This window comes from Acanthochromis polyacanthus, chromosome 22 (assembly GCF_021347895.1).
Source record: "Acanthochromis polyacanthus isolate Apoly-LR-REF ecotype Palm Island chromosome 22, KAUST_Apoly_ChrSc, whole genome shotgun sequence".
Classification (NCBI taxonomy): domain Eukaryota; kingdom Metazoa; phylum Chordata; class Actinopteri; family Pomacentridae; genus Acanthochromis; species Acanthochromis polyacanthus.
Genome location: NC_067134.1, coordinates 24985885 through 25002590, shown reverse-complemented (window position 1 = coordinate 25002590; position 16706 = coordinate 24985885). Strand labels below are relative to the sequence as shown.

Sequence of the window (16706 nt, the reverse complement as noted above, 5' to 3'; positions counted from 1 at the left end):
ATAAGAACTTTTACTTTGAAATAAGTGAAAAAATCTGCCAATAGAACAAGTGAAACATGGCTTGGTAAGATTTCGTGAAGTAAGATATGATATTTAGAATATTTAGATCTTAAAATTAGCTGGGAAAACTTATTCTAAGCCATATATTACCAGGATTGTCAATCTTAGGTGTCTTAACCTTCCTGTTGTCCTCATGTACGGTACCAAAAAACATCCAAAAATTCAGCAAAAAACATCCAAAAATTTGGCAAAAAATTCCCCAAATTTCTGAAAATTTGCAAAATCTTCAGGAAGAAAATTCATTAAAAGTTTTATTATTAAAAAATCCCCAAATTTGACAAGAAATAAAAAAAATGAAAATTTAAAAAAATGAAAATTATGAATATTTTCAAAAAATCAAAAAAATCTTCCAAAAAATCTTTAAAGTGTCTAAAGTGATTACATATATATCAGTAAAATTTCTAATATTTTCTTTAAGAACATTCGGGGGGAAAAATCAACCAAAATCCAGCAAATTTTGCTGAATTTTGGTTGATTTTTTTTCCTGAATGTTCTTAAAGACACATTTCTTCTTTTTTTCCATCAAAAAATATTCAAAAATTTCCCAAAAAAATGTTGATAATGTGGAAGTTTTCACTGTGAAAATATTAGTTTTTTTCCCCCACATTGTCAAACTTTTAAACAGGTCAATTTGACCCGCAGGACGGCACAAGGGTTAAAACAAGATTTAACAAGATATTTAAGATGCATTGCCTTACAAGAATTCCTTCTATCTTGCTAAAATGTCTCTTGTTAAGTGAGGTTATCCTAAATTAAGTGAGATGAGATATTCAGACTAAAATTAAGACAAATAGACTTGGTAAGAGTTTGAGTTTTCGCAGTGTAATATGTTGTCCACTCCATGAACTTCTGATCCCTAAATGCCATATTTTGTACATCACTCTACATGACAGACAAAAGGACTGTAAAGTTAACTGTCTACGTACATTTGCATAGAAATATTTCACCTCCACTCACACACGCATCACACAGACTAATTACCCAACGGTTATCATCTGTCATTTCGTGTCATTAGGTATGTTGTGAGAATGCCTTTATGGATATTAATGGCCGCTGACACGCTCCCGCGCCTTATTCCCCCTCGCATTGTTTTGTCTTTGCTCTCGGGAATTTCCCTCCCCGTCAAACCAGACAGCCGCCGCGGCAGATGGATTCATAATTGGGACAAGCAATTATTTCCACTGCCGCTGTAATTCATCCGAAATGTGCGAAACGGAACGATGAAGGCATGACAGGCCTCTTTTGCCTCTTGTTTCATCTCATCCACGGTAAACAAGGAGGTGAGAACGAGGAAGCAAGCGAGGTATGATCTGTAATCACCCACAAAGTCTCATTTTTAAGACTGAATATAATTTCATACCTGCTTTGACTGTGTGGATGAGACTATATGATGCTGCTGCTTATGCTCCCCCAGCTGCTGACGTGCACATCTTTATTGTTGCCGGTGAAACGCTTCCACTGCTGACTGCAGTCGTATTCCCTCACCAGAGGACCGTGCTTGTTTCCATACAACATTATTAAAAGCTGAGACTGACTGGGTGGAAATTAGAGACTGGTTATTCTGGCAGAGGCTACAAAACAACAACAACAAAAAAAACAGTCTTTCCTGTTCTTTTAAGCTGTGTTTGTTCAAGGACGACACCTGACTTAACCTTACTTCAACACTCACCTTTTTCTAGCTGGTTCGAGCAGCTCTAAGTGGGAGTGAAATGCATGTTTAATGTCTGATTTTTTAAAGTTTGTGGGGCTTCATTACCCAGAAATCTCTGAAAGTGGCACCAGACTTGTATACTTCCACTTAAATGCACAGATATACTCAAACTTTTGCACATTACAGTGAAAAGAGGGAAATAAAACTGCTGCAAGAAAAGCAAATTGAAACTAATTGTTGGATTTTTGATGATTAGTTGTACTTCCTGTCCCTGTGTTGGTTTCCAGCAGTGGCCTCAGCTTCCTCCTACAATCTAGAGACATTCATTGAAGGTTAATTGATGATTTTAAATCAGTCTACATAGTTGTCTGTATTTATGTTAAACCTGTAATGAAATGAGGATCTGCAACAAGGATAAACAGCTAATGGATGGATGTTTTGTTTGTTTTTATCTGATCCAGACGAGGTGATACTACGAGGCAGTATTTTTTTTAATGTTAAATAACAAACAGAAATATTTATCTTCATCATCCAAACTTCCCAAATGCACCCATGACTTTATTCAAGGTTGAAGGAACAACATGCATAAGTTCTTCAGATGCTCCACTACCCCTCAAAAGTTTGGGGTCACCAAGAAATGTCCTTATTTTTGAAAGAAAAGCAGTTTTTTCAATGAAGATAACATTAAATTAATCAGAAATCCAGTCTAGACATTGCTAATGTGGTAAATGACTGTTCTAGGTGAAAATGTTTAATGGAATATCTCCATAGGGGTACAGAGGAACATTTCCAGCAACCATCACTCCTGTGTTCTAATGCTACATTGTGTTAGCTAATGCTCTTGAAAGGCTCATTGATGGTTAGAAAACCCTTGTGCAGTTATGTTAGCATATGGATAAAAGTGTGAGTTTTGACTTTTGAACGGTAGTGTAGATGTGAATCGTCATTTATCCAAGTCATGGTTGCAAAGGGGTTTCACTAGAAAACAGCTGGGCTTCTTTTTGTCTCTTGAAGATGTTCCACCTCTTGTCCAAGAGACTTCCTCACAATTCTAACCCGTCAAAAATTAGGTGGAACATCTTGAAGAACCAAGGGCTGCACAGTGTCGTAGTGGTTAGCACTTTCGCCTTGCGGCAAGAAGATCCCAGTTCAAATCCCAGCCTGGAATGTTTCTACATGGAGTTTGCATGTTCTCCCTGTGCATGGACAGGATAAAGCGGTGTATAGAGAATGGATGGATGGATCTTGAAGAACCAAAAAGATGTCCTAATATTGCAGAAGGCACCTTGTCTTGCAGTGGATCCTTTGGGTCATGTTGGTTTCAGGATGGGACCTTGATGTCCGATTGGCCTGGGATCTAAGGGAATCTTGTTCCTCGAGCTGTTCCTGAACAGTCTTTGCAGTGTGTCAGGGTCCATTGTCCTGCTGGGGGAGGCTGTGCTTGGTCTGCAACTATGTTTGGGTGGCTGGCAAGTGTCAAAGTAGCATCCACATGAATGCCAGGACCCAAGGTCTTCCAGTAGAACGTCACTTTATCATTGTTACTTGGTGTATTCACATACTGTACCGACACTCTCGGCCTTTTGTCAAACCACCATAAGTGTGTTTGCAGCATAGAGAAGCTTCTCTCTATTTGTTTAAGGTGACGCCTATGCCTGTGCACGGTTCCTGTGAATGTAAAAAGAAGAACAATACGAAGCATTGTGGAGCCGACTAGACTGGACTGGAGGGCTCAAAATGTCGAACAACATGTCAAGATGTCAGTCTGTTTCTGCTAACGTAAGACAGGAGATGCTGTCTGACCTGAGAGTCTGACAACAACGCCACGCTGTAGTGTTGACTGGAGTATTCAGTGATGTCATTTTCACTATAAATAGAACAGCATGTTCTGAGCACGCCCTTACCTGTAGTAGTGTTGAGCAAATATGCAAGAGTTTGAAGAGCTTACTGCTTTCTGTTCATCAGAATTTAGAAAGTTGGGAGCTGAAACGCTGTTAAAGTGTCTGTCTTCGCCTGTCAAACCTTTTTCGGAGTCTTTTCAATCCTCAACTGGAAGTGAGGCGACTGACTAGCCAAAGTGTTGGTCGTCAATAAAAACCCAGTGATGTTTTTTTTGTTGTTGTTTTGTTCGTCTCTTTGAGTGCAATTTACAGGGCTGGCTTGTCTGGGTCGATAGCCATGTTGATTTGCTTTCAGTCTTCAAGCAGTGCCCCTTTTCTAAAGAGCAAAATTGACATGTTCTCAGCGGCAGTGCCACCACCCCTGTGTTTTAGCTCTGTGTGAGACTGGAGTCGTTCAATAGCCGAGACTTGCTTCACTTCCTGCTGCGCCGCTTACAATTACAGGCCCCCGAATCAGTAGCAAGGATTACTCATAAAAACCTGCCCGCGCTCTCTTGTTAGTGTGTGTGTAGCTGTGCAAGTAGGGCAAGAGAGATAGCATTCACAATCACAAAATATGACTTTCATTCAGCGTGAGGATTTCATTTCAGACCTCAGGTATAATATTCATGCAGCAAAATTGCATTTCTTTTGTGTGCCGCCGCTGAAAAGCTCCAATCAAACAGCTAAAGGCGCTCGCCTGTGAATTACAAGTGTTGCCAAAGTTGCTTGTATTGTTGTCTGAAATAATCACAGTTATTCAAAGCAACAAAAAAAGAGAAAAAGCTATCATCAGGCACTATGATCTGTGGACGCATAGAGATGCTGATTGTACTTTTGGAGCTTGTACACTTTGAAAACTTAGAGGTGTGTTTGTGAAGCAGAGCTGGCAGTCCAGGCTGCAGGTACAGTAAAGGAAGAAGTGTGCAGAATTGTAAGTGTAGGAGGAATTAGGGAGCTTTCATCCTCTTCAATCCCATAAACCAACATGGTGCAGTGGCTACATCGGCTCAGATATTCACAGTAGGCGAGGAAAAATGTGTAAAAATTGCAGAAACAAATATTTATTCCTGCTTTTACAGCCTTGCAGACGGATTTTCACACAGTAATCCCTTCTAGCTCTTATGTCTCACAACCATCAGTGGAATTTTTCTGCTGGATGTGATCTCTTAAAGCCCTTTCATACCAGACAAGTGACCCAGGAAATTCTCAGCTGTCAGTGTTAACCCCACTTGCCAGCTCTTCAGACCAGAGTCAGGGCTCCGTGGTGGGTTCTTTCTGGTTCAGTTGAGTGTTTCACCTGTCTGGAGTGATGCAACATCCACCATGTTCAACACACGATAAGGGTTTTAGCTCCACTTTTGGACAGAAATGGAAGCATTCAGATCCTTTATTGCAGTTAAAGCACACTGTAAAACCCTTTAAGTTCCTTCCACTTACAATTTTAGCTCTTATAAGTCGTCTAATGACCATGACAAGACAATGATTTTCTGTATTCCAAATTTTCTGAAATGTTTTGGTTAAATATGCAAATTATCTCCACTAATTTGAATAAATGTGTGTTTTGCATGTTTTCTTTCAGCCGAAAAATCTCAAAACTGAAAAGAAAAAAATGATGTTGTTGCTTGTAGTAGTGCAATACTTTATTACTTATCGTATATACTTAGTTACACCCCCACTGCTTCCAGATTCCCCTTTAAAAATCCCAAGTTTGGGCATCAAATAAACATCTTCAGAGTAATTTCGTTCCCACAGTGTGGCTCATCTGTACTTTTTTAAATCTAAAATTCACTGCTTGTAGCGCTTGAAAACATCCCGCTGGGTTTCTTTCTCGTGGTTTTAAGCTTTCTCCTCTGCAGAGATAAAGTCAGACAATTGAGAATAACTTCTCAGGTCTCATTCTGAGGGGAACTACAGAAATGTTTCGCACATGCAGAGAAAGACTGGAAGCGAACAGATATGCACATTGTTGGTTGTGTTTTGCCTGTGATAGATTGTATTGATTGTTTGTCATGTTGGTAAATCAGGAAGACTTATTCTGCAGGAGTAGAAGCCTTTCAAGGACAATAACCAACATTTTTGTAGCGGTTCTTTAGCAAGATGCTGTGAGAAGCATGAAAGCGTACGGGATGACAAGAGGCAACAGTTTCTGGGTCGGTATATAATTGCGGGACTTTTTGTAACATTTTTGCTCTTTTGCGGCCTATAACCAAACACCACATGGCATTTTTACCGAAAGATTGTATCTGTCACAATTATCTCAACTTAACAAAAAGAACACAATCAAAGCAAACTTTGAAAAAGCTCATTTTTTTAGCTGATTAGAAGGTGGTTGTTATTAAATTCGGACGGTTGTTTAGTTGACATTTTAGTGATATCCAACCGTTTTTTATTGAAAACCAAACACAAAACGACAAAAACATGACACAAAACTGAGACACAAAATAACGAGACAGGAAACGACATAAATGAGACCCAAAACAAGAGAAATGATACACAAAACAAAACACTAAATGATAAAAATGGGACAGGAAATGACAAAACCAAGACGTGAAATGACAAAAACAAGACAGAAAATGACAAAAACAAGACAGAAAATGACAAAAACAAGACACTAAATGATTAAAATGGGACAGGAAATGACAAAACCAAGACACAAAATGACATAAACAACACACAAAATGACCAAAACAAGACACAAAATGACAAGAATGAGACAGAAAAAAAACAAAACGAGATGCAAAATGACAAAAATGAGACACGGAATAACAAAATAGAGACAGGAAATGACAAAATCAGACAGAAAATGGCAAAACTGAGACACAAAATAACAAAAACAATACAGAAATCGACAAATTTGATACACAAAACAACAAAATGAGACAGGAAATGACAAAACCAAGACACAAAATGACAAAAATAAGACACAATGACACAATGACAACAATGAGGCAGGAAACAACAAAAACGAGATGCAAAATAACAAAAATGAGACCCAAAGCAACAAAACTGATACACAAAATGACAAAAACAAGACACAAAATGATAAAAAATGGGACAGAAAATGATAAAACCAAGACGTAAAATGACAAAAAACAATACACAAAATGACAACAATGAGAAAGGAAACAACAAAAACGAGATGCAAAATGACAAAAATGAGACACAAAATAACAAAATAGAGACAGAAAATGACAAAAATGAGACAGAAATCGACAAAATTGATACACGAAATAACAAAATAGAGACAGAAAATGACAAAAATGAGACAGAAATCGACAAAATTGATACACAAAACAACAAAAATGAGAGTGGAAATGACAAAACCAGGACATAAATGACAAAAATATGACACAAAATGACAACAATGAGGCAGGAAACAACAAAAACGCGATGCAAAATGACAAAAATAAGACACGAAATAAAATAGAGACAGGAAACAGCAAAAAAAGAGACACAAAATGACAGCGAGACAGGAAACGACAAAATCCAACATCTACAGCCATGTAAGCAGCATGATGCAACAAAGCATTACTAACCGCCAGCATTCAGCTCACTTAATTTACACGTCAGAAACATCTGTGGCATTTTCGTGAAGAAACCCCGAGTGATGAAACCGAACCCTCTGCTGCAAAATGTCAAATATTTGAAGCCGTCTTTGATCGAACGCTCCACGAAAGCAGCTGCCAGGGTCTGACTCAGAGTATCTTGTTATGCAAGCGGATGAGTGAGCTTGTTTTGTTAATCATTTACTTCTGGAGCGGCTCCACTGGCAAGAAACCAGAGTTATTCTATCGTCGGCATCATGGAGCAGGTGTGCGAGGAAGAAATCAGGCCTCAGATGTGGATTTGTCGATTACGCCACATATTTTGACGCTATTTTTTGAGCGAGAAACATATTTTCGCACTTTTCCCTGCAAAAGAAGCCACACAGGAGTCGTCATTCCATTTTTGCACGCCTCTAATCAGGCTAATTAGATTTTTCTCAGCTGAAGTCTGCAGTTTAACAAGACACAACTCTCGCCCTTTGCATTGATGGGTGAGAATGAGACTTTATATTCAGCAGGCAGGTAGAACATCACACACTCCCTCCCTTCCTCACACACACACCCCTTAATGGATCAAATTAGCGCTCTGGCACATAAACCCTGTTTTCCACTCGTTCTTTCACCCCCTCGCTTGTTCTCGCCACGTTTTCTTCTCATTTCCCTCCTCGTTCCTTCCGTCAGAGACAGTCACCGGGTAATTAAAATCTACACTGAGACAAAAGTTGCTTTAATTTAAGTTCATTACACCGTGCCAGTCTCCGGATTCGTGGGAGATCTTTTTTAGAAATCCGCTGCCTTGAAACCATGGCAACTGCCGCATAACCTCATTTTCCGCCTAATCACAGCAAGAGAGACTGCTGAACATTGATTTGGACAATTACGGGGCTGCATTTGCAACAAAAGCAAACGGGGCCGAAGCAACGGTTGGGAAAGGTGAAGTGAGGAGGGGGCCAAGTGGGACTTAAGTGCTGACGGGGGAAATGAAAGAGTGAGCGGAATAGGTGGCGAGGTGACATACCTAAATATTTTAATGGCTCTAAAATGTTCTTCTAAAATATTATATGACAAAATGACAAAAATGAGACCCAAAACGACAAAAGAGAGACAGAAAACAACAAAACCGAGACACAAAATGACAAAAACGAGAAACAAAATTATAAAAATGGCACACAAAATGACAATAACAAGACAGAAAACAACAAAAACGAGACACAAAATGACAAAAACAAGACAGAAAACAACAAAAACGAGACCCAAAACGACAAAAGCGAGACAGAAAACAACAAAACCGAGGAACAAAATGACAAAAATGGCACACAAAGTGACAAAAACAAGACAGAAAATGACAAAAACGAGACAGAAAACAACAAAACCGAGAAACAAAATAACAAAAACAAGACAGAAAACAACAAAAGTGAGACAGAAAACAACAAAACCGAGAAACAAAATGATAAAAATGGCACACAAATGACAAAAACAAGACAGAAAACGAAAAAACGAGACACAAAATGATAAAAACGGGACAAGAAACAACAAAACTGAGATGTTAAATGACAAAAACAAGACAAGATATGACAAATACGAGACACAATGACAAAAACAATACACAAAAAGACAAAAATGAGAGAGGAAACGACAAAACTGATACACAAAATGACAAAAATGAGAGAGGAAACGACAAAACTGATACACAAAATGACAAAAATGAGAGAGGAAACGACAAAACTGATACACAAAATGACAAAATGAGAGAGGAAACGACAAAACTGATACACAAAATGACAAAAATGATACTGAAAATGACAAAAATGAGACAGAAAATGACAAAAAAGATACACTAAATGACAAAAACGAGACACAAAGTGACAGAATTACAGGCTACAGTTGAGTAGTTTTGGTTTTAAAGATTCAGTTTATTCAAATCGCGAAACATATTCCATTTCTGTTTCATCTTGTGAGGTTGGCTGCACAGTAGCTTGGTGGTTAGCGCTGTCGCCTTGCAGCTAGAAGATCCCTGGTTCATGTTTAAGGTCACTTAAATATTTAAATGGAATGATATCAACAGCATGTTTTTTGAGGAATAGCTGAAAATGAAATGATAAAACCTTTTTATTACCAAGATATTGCAAGAAAACAACCTCACCAAGTCACTTTGGGCCCACATGTGCATCTAAATGTTGATAACAGTTTGGTTAAAAAAAAAAGGAAATAGTATATTTTTGTTGTTTATTTTGTATTTGCTCAACCAGGCCAGCGAGTTCATCTCCTGTCAGCACTGCACTGCTAGAAAACAACCTGGATTTTATTACAAACCAGAGAGGTCTCCTAATTGGCCGCGGTCAGCCGAGGTCAAAGGTCGAAAAGTCAGAAAGTTGAGAAAGGCTTTACTGTAATAACACCAGCTCATTATGAGGTAGTATTACCTTCTCGGCGGGGTCAGGCTTTTGTTTGGGGTGACCTGGCTTCAAAGGGACACGGTGGAGTCGTGTTGCTGTTCTGTGACCTCGCTCATGTTGAGGGAGCTCATGGGAAACGGTGATTATGACTGGGCTCATACAGACAGGAACACGGTGTAGTTAAACCCTCCTGTTGTCTTCATTTACTTGTCTGAAATAAATATAAAAATTCTGCAAACAAATTCCCCAAATTTCTGAACATTTGCAAAACCTTCAGGAAGAAAATTCCTCAAAAGTTTCCTTCTAAAATTTCCAAAATTTGGCAAAGAAAATTCTTGTAAATATTTCAAAAAATGAGTTAAAATCTTCCAAAAAAAATCCTAAAATATCTTAAGTGATTCCATATATATCAGTGAAACTTCTAATATTTTCTTTAACTCTCGTGTCGTCCTGCGGGTCAAAATTGACATGTTTTAAAATTTAAAAAAGTGTGTGTGTGTGTGTGTGTGTGTGTGGGGGGGGGGGGGGGGGGATTTCCCAGTGAAACGTCTGATGTCTACATTTTCAACATTTTTGGGAAATCTTTGAACATTTTTTGGTGGGAACAAAGAAACATTAAAAATGTTTCTTTAAAACAATTGACATAAAATCAACCAAAATCCAGCGAATTTTGCTGGATTTTGGTTGATTTTTTTTATCAGAAGTTTTACTAATATATATGTAATAATTTTAGATATTTTTTAGGATTTTTTCAGAAGATTTTTACTCATTTTTTGAAGATATTTACAAGAATTTTTTGCCAAATTTGGAGGATTTTTTTTAAAATAAAACTTTTAATGGAAACTTTCGTGGAATTATTGGAATTTTCTTCCTGAATGTTTTGCAAGTTTTCAGAAATTTGGGGAATTTTTTTTTGCTGAATTTTTGGATTCTTTTCAGACAAAGAAACAGTATTTTTTCTGGGTGCCCATAAGTAAAGACAACAAGAGGGTTAAGAACACTCACAAAAAATTAATCGGGTGATTTTTTTTGGGAAATTTTCTTAAAAAAACATTTTTAACATTTCTTTTTTCCACCAAAAAATGTTCAAAGATTTCCCAAAAATGTTGTAAATGTGGACATCAGAAGTTTCACTGTGGAAATATATATTTCTTTCACATTTTCAAACTTTAAAACGGGTCAGTTTCGACCCGCAGGACAACATGAGGGTTAAATCAGCAGAGAGAAAGGAGCTCCAGGTCCATGGAGGTGCTGTGTTTTGTAGGTGTCTTTCATCACAGCTCATCCTGGCATGTGGCAGCATTGATGGGGGAACTAATCACAACCCATCGACCAAACACACCCAATTAAGTTATGCAAATGCAGTAATTGCGAATGCATAACCGTCCAGCCTCATCACTTAACCCTCGGTAACCTGTTTAAAGGTTTTCCAGCGTTACAGTTTGGATTCGTCTCCGGCTTTCAGAGGAGGATGAATAGAGGGTGGGTTTGATGGGAAGAGAGCGTCGCTTGTTTCCTGCATGTACATGTGGAGGGGGCAAAGAAGAAAAGAGAGATCCAAAATTGCCCCCCCTGCCAATCAAAAAACCTAATTATCATTCTCAATCAGCACGGGAAAGACACAAAGAGTCCCTCTCATACAATGGATCAGTGGTCTAGACCAGAACAATTACTGCATAATTAGTTCATCAGACAATCCCAGATTGATCCAACTTTGATTTGCATGCAGAATTGGGTCGAAGAGATGCCTGGCTTTGAGCATCCACAAGATGTTCCCATCACGCCGACTGATATTCAAGCTGTGAAAAAAGAGAAAAAGGGGGGTATATGTGTCTGATGGAGGAGCAGTTCAACAAGGCAAAAAAATGACACGGTGAGGGGAAAACGTATCGACTGAAAACTTGAGTTCAATCGCCCTGTTTCACGGGATATTGGAACTTCTGCACCGACTCGGGAAGACGGAGAAATTACTTTTTGTGTTCCTTCAGCTGGCACAGTATGGCGCGATGAAGCTCTTTTTAACCTAAATGCCCCCAATTTGAATCTTCCTCCATAAGTGAAGATGTGGGTGATGAGGGTGTCTCTGCCGTCATTACGGAGCAGACTCACCGCGGCGCCTGATTGCCAGACAGAGGCTGTTATTCACTTGACCAGCCCAGACCTGATTCTGTAGCGGGGAAGAAGGCGCTCGGTGCGGTGAAAGGAGCCCTGATCAATGACGAGGAGGAGGAGGCGGAGAGCGGGGGGAGAAAGTGGTCTGAACTTGTCGCTGGGAGAAGCATCACGCTGGGCTTCTTTCAAACTCGAGACTCGATCACTTTCTGGGAGAGAAGCGGCGGCGCCCTGCTTTCTGCCAAGTGTGAATAGGCTGTGATTGCGTGCGATACAAAGGGCCGGGGGTACAGGTAATGACTGTGTGGTTTGACAGACACCACCCAGCAGCAGCAGCAGCAGCAGCAGCAGCAGCTACGGCGCTAGCTGGCTCCACCGTTTGATTTAGCAGAGCTGTTGCTATGGAGACGGCACCTTTTGATTGGCGCCATGCTTTTTGGGGGTGAGGTTGATTTACATGCAGCGTTCTCCTGATTCTGGGGAAAGCGTTGTTTAACACCAAAGAGAACCTTTTTTTAAAGAGCAGAAGAATCTAAAACTGATGCAATTTACAAATAAATACAATGATGGATGTTGCTCATCAAACATCAAATTTATGGAGGTTTAGTTGCCTTTAAGGTGAACGCAAGCTTTTTATATGTATATAATGCACATTATACTGCTGGTTTTGTGTTTCTTACAAAAAGCAGTGTCATGTTTTTTCCCTCTACGTGGTTTCATTTCAATAAACTGATAGAATACCTCACTAAAAATCAAAGATTAGAGGGAAAAAATCTAAAAACCGTGAACAGGTTTGTGGATCAGAGCTTTTTTATGATTATTTCTTTGTTTCTTGTTTATTATCTGATGACTGCTGGTGTTAATCTAGTGTCCCTGCATACAAAGCTGTACACAAAATCAACACTTTCCTCCGAAAATAGTGCATTTGCATCCTGAAGCAAAGATATTTGAAGCTTCCCCTCCATTTTCTGTTGCCAAATCCATCTAATATAGGTTTAGTTTCCTGTAAAGAAAAGCTAACACTTAAACTATTAATAATCTAGTGATATCATATATAATAACAGATCAATCAGAGGAATCAAACCACTTGTAAAGGACCTCTGACCACCGAATAAATCATGTTTTTGTTAAAGATAGAATGCAACACTTCCTCTCAAATGAATGTGTCAAATATTTAACCAACGCCTTTATTTTAAGTATGTTTAGCATTATTTAACTGCATAGCTGTGTACCTACACACATGGTGAGGCCAGAAGATTAATTTAGTGCCTAAACATAACTATAAAAACATGACCCATCCTTCAGTTGCAGTGAGTTTTGCAGATATATGTGATTAAAAATGTCTCCTTATCAAAATAATTGGATAAATAAATAAACTGGCAGTATCACGTTTGTGTCAGAATGCATTTACTGATGCAAATTAAATATAACTTCCAGGAAAATGTGGCTGTTAATTGGATGATTCCAGTTCTGAATATATTTGACTGCATTTGGGCCAACGAAAATAAAAATCGAAACAAGCGATCCGGTGTTTCTGTGCCGGAATTTCATCCCAGTGTGAGAAATCCAAATAATTACATTAAAAAAAAATGAGGATGTAGCTGCTAATCTGAGCTGTGAAAGGTGTCGGCACATGGCGTATACTGTAAAGCCGCCTTTAAGTATTCCTAAAGTCCTGCCTCCAGTAAAGTCAAGGCTACATGCTACCTAGCGACTATCAATTTGCTCTAATCTCACACCCATATATCCCCATTAATTCAATCATATTCCGTCCTCTGTCTTCTTCCCCTCGTCTCTCTAAATCCCAACTACACTTTCCCAAGCCGCAGTATAAATATGGATGGAGTACAGCAGTCGGAGCCTGGAAATAAACTCTTGGCCCCCGTCTCGAGACTCTGCAGGTCGATGGCTGGGTTAAGTCGGGGCTTACAGCTGCTTCATCTAGTCTCCACCAAGGTTGAGGATGAAAGGAAGAGCTATTTCTGCCCGGCTCTCCTTTGTAATTAGAGCGGAATCCATACAACGTAGCTTCTCAAGCAAGTCTACAATTCTGCTGAGCCATAATTTACTTAATTACTGCGACACGCCTCTTTGATTCAGTCAATATCAAAAAGAGCTTTTCTGGAGGAGAGGTGGGGAATGATAGTAATTTTGAGGCTGTTTGGTTCCCATTCGCTGCTGTAAGGAGGCACCGCTTCTTTTCTTTTTTTCTTCCCTGAGAGCAATAAACTGATTATAGATGAGAGGCTGTCAGATATGTCTGTTGTGCCTTTTTCACTCGGTGACAGAGTGATTTAAAAGTGAGGACTTCAGTGAAAGTAGACTTTAAATCCCTTAATGGTAGAAGTAGCTAATATTGATTCCATCTCTCCGCCTGCTGAACATCTTTCAGCCATTGTGCAGGCCCGAGATGGGTGCAATTTACCTTTCGTTTGATTGAAAAGGTAAATTGGAAATAAAACTCAAACAGAAGAGACTCAGATTTATGCGCGTTTTGAATATGGTAATGCTTTTTAAAAAATACGTCTTAAAAATGAAGAAAAAAACAAGCCCAAGTTGAAAGGGATTCCGCTCAACCTTGCAGAAATGGGGGGAAAAATCTCCACCGACCAGGGTTAAGTGAACTTGAGGGATTTGTAAGAACTCTTTATAGGATCCTCGGGGTGACAGAAAGCAGGGTGCCACTTACCTGCTGGAAACCCTGCAAGTATTTTCCCCTCCTAACCGGAGGAGGAAAACTCCAGGCCTAAGTTGAAAGCCTCTCTCTGCAGGGCTGAGATTAGAGGACGTTGCTCTGTGTTTCCACTCGTGTAGGGAGCGCGTCGATGGTCACCGAGGCCCTGATGTAACACGCCGTCTCCAGCGTCTTTGAAGTGGCTGGATAAGCCTGCCTTTGGACGCGGCTGAGTTCAAAGGGCCCCACGGAGGGGTTTTAAAACAGAGGAAAGAATCCAGCTCTTCCTCAGATCGTTTTCGGCCTCATTTCCCATCATGTCAGTGAACGGTATGAGGGGGGAGAAGAAATCCTGGAAGGTCTGGAGACGAGTGACTCAGACATGTGGGTTGCTTTCTGCTCTCTGGGAGGTCAGACAGACAGGGAGAGGACGGAAAAATGTCTCAGTTTATTCTGAGATCTTCATTTCTTTGGTTCAGAAACTGACAACTACGCAACAAGTCCTCCAACTCATACGACCACACAGGTCGTATTTTACGTGCACCGGAATACAACCCATGAGAGCGTATTTACGTTAGCGCCCCTACGGGGAAAAGGAACAGATTACGGGATTTAATTCGTGAAACGGCTTTTCCCTCGCGAAACGGCCTTTTCCTCACTTTCGCAACATGGGTTTAGGGTTATGGTTATGGTTAGGGTTGGGTTAGGGTTAGGGTTAGGGATAGTGTTAGGTAAAAGTTTGTTCATGGTGACGTTTCAGCTGAGACACCAGAGTGTCAAAATTTACTCAGCCGCTAGAGGTCGCTTAACGTCAAAACGTAACACTCGGTCGTAATACGGGCGTGTACAGACGACCAATGTGGTCGTTTTTTCTATGAGGACAGGCTCCAACTAAGAGCAACTAAGCTGTAAAAAATAATAAAAGAAACTGTTAAAACAACTAGAATATTTCTGCATCTGGCTGAAAGTAGTGTAAAATATCAGCAAATAGCCAAAAATACAGTAATTTACAATTTCCAGCCTTAATTTTACATGATTTTCAGGATATTTACTCGTATAAAAACAATGAAATTACCCTTAGAATATTACATTGGCAAAAAGATAGAAGGAAAAAGTTCTATCTGTAAAAAGATCAAATCTATCTATCTATCTATCTATCTATCTATCTATCTATCTATGGGATGTCCAATATTATCGGCCCGATATTGGCATAAAAATGTAATATCGTTCCATATTGTTATCGTGTCTTTGCCTGTCATGAAAATCGACAAATTAATGCCTGGATTTCGCTGGCATTTAGCGGTCTTATAGCGGGAGTGAGGGAGAGGGTCCTGTTGTCCGGTTCACGCATGGCAACGAGAATTAAGTGTAATGTACAAAGAGGAGCTTGACATCAGCGTTCTCAATGAAAACTCGACACGGCAATGGCAGCTGTTAAGTTTGAGAAAAATTCCACTCCAAGCTTCCATTTAACGCCGTTTCTGTGTAAGCTGGAGGTCGTAACGCAGCTAAACCTTTGCATTTCATCTTATAACTGTTGTTGAGATTACCAGCGTCAGTAGGATGCATCCTGTGGGGAACATGAATGTCAAAACTTCACGGTAATTCAATAGTTGAGACATTTGCGATGAACCGACATACTAGCCTGGCTCCAGGCTAAGTATTTTACCTTTTGTGTTCTTCCCTTCTCCCCTTCCCATCGTGCTTTTCTGTCACTATAAACCAGATCATGCTGCTGTCATCTTTTGTCTCCATCAGTAACTTCAGAAACCGCTGACAGTCAGAGACCCGGTGGAACCAAATCAATGTTTGACATCGCCAGGCCCAAAGACGACGGATCTGACTCTGTCCTCGACCTCCAGCCAGGTTTCCATTGACCTTCACCAGGATGTGGACATGCTTAACAGGTTTTTAACTCTGCACTGAAACTACTTTCCCCTAAAGTTAGAAAAACACATTCAGTATCTGCTGCATATCACAAGAAAGTTAGCGAAATATTAAATCCCTGGAGACGAACACACGCTCACACATGACCGCTAAAATGGAAAATTCTGCTTGCTGGATCATTGTACACCCATTTCATAGTGATTCATCCTGACATGTTTGATATGTTTGGAAGCTTCGGGGTCTTGACTAGAATTCAAAATGAAGTTCAGCGGGTTTGAACAAAGCTTGGCGGAGCACCATGTGCTCCAAACAGGGGACCCACCGGTGACTCTGTGTGGGCTGAGGAGGTTAAGCCACAGCCGTGCTTGGCAATTCCTCTCCTCTGGAAACAGAACATTACAATAATCACACAAGTATTGTTTTTGGGAAGGTTTAGGTGCATGAATAATGCGTGAGCTCCGGTTCACAGAGGAGACAGGGCAGCGATTGTATCTGGGA

The 16706-nt window shown here is 39.8% G+C and overlaps 1 protein-coding gene across 1 annotated transcript in view; it reads left to right on the top strand.

Moving 5' to 3' along the window:
* Positions 1 to 16706, top strand: part of LOC110952216 (zona pellucida sperm-binding protein 3-like) — a 47470-nt gene that overhangs the window by 1434 nt on the left and 29330 nt on the right. Inside the window, exon 2 of the mRNA XM_022195662.2 lies at positions 16080 to 16228. The gene's annotated coding sequence lies outside the window, so the exon portion shown is untranslated. The remainder of the gene's footprint in view (positions 1 to 16079; positions 16229 to 16706) is intronic.